A 1073-nucleotide genomic window follows, 5' to 3' on the forward strand; every position below is an offset into this window, starting at 1 on the left:
CCTGTCTCTCTTACTTGTTAGCCTCCACAGGGATAGAAAAGATTTTTTTCCTTAAATGGACACCAAAGAAATCATGCCATCTTTAATGAAAACTTGAGAAACTGAAATTATAGGATTAATTTTATTACATTAGCAGACATGAATGAAGGTCTAACAGTTGGAAATTAAATGCTGCTAACATCATGATAATATGCTCTTTTTATCTTTGTTCTGCCTGTAAGTGCTACACAATTAGTGTCCAATAAGCTCTTATTTAGTAAGACATGATGAACACTTTAAAAATGAAAGCTACGAAGCTTTGAGAACAAGATATATATTGTGTATGGCCTGTAGAGAACTACATTAAAACACAGAAATAACTGTGAAAAACAACAAGTGAGGGGGAAAAAAATCACGTTTGAAATACAGCATCATACTTTTTTATTAATCTTTAATGACTTTTAAAAAACCTTTAAAACATGCCAGAATGGAAGCATTTCTGGACAGATATTTATCTCAGACAAGAATGATTGTAAGGATGTCTTGTTTGAGGATCTGAAATGTGTGAATGTGTGTGTGTGTGTGTGAGAATAGAAAGAGACAAAAAGAAACTTGCCATGTCAGAGTAGCACCCTGAATGGCAGGGAATATGAATGTAGCATCAGCAGTGGGGGGCTCTCCAAAACAAAAGGGTGTGGAAAGCTGTTACTGATTGTCTTGCTCTCTCTAACTTGGATTTTAGCCAGTGGGTTTTCTGGTGAGCCATGATGCAATACAATAAGGGTTTTACAGAACATTTCTTTATCAATTTTATTGATTACTCTTCTGCATAGGTCTGATTTATGAGATTTTGTTATCAGTATGAAAAGTATGCATTGAATTAAAAGCTCTAATTTGTAAGTGGAATGATGCAAATTTGGCCAAGATGATATCCTTTTCTGGTATTTTTTCCTCTTTATTTAAAACCAGCACAAACAGCTTCCTAAGTGTTTGTTCAGTCTCCCAGGTATGACATACAGGCAGTGATTTCCGACATCAAGCTCTGACAAGGCGTACGGGGTGCGGGTGCCCCGGGGCTGGCGGGGGTGGTAGCA

Source organism: Athene cunicularia, assembly GCF_003259725.1.
Source record: "Athene cunicularia isolate RWA chromosome 1 unlocalized genomic scaffold, athCun1 chr1_part1, whole genome shotgun sequence".
Taxonomy (NCBI): Eukaryota; Metazoa; Chordata; class Aves; order Strigiformes; family Strigidae; genus Athene; species Athene cunicularia.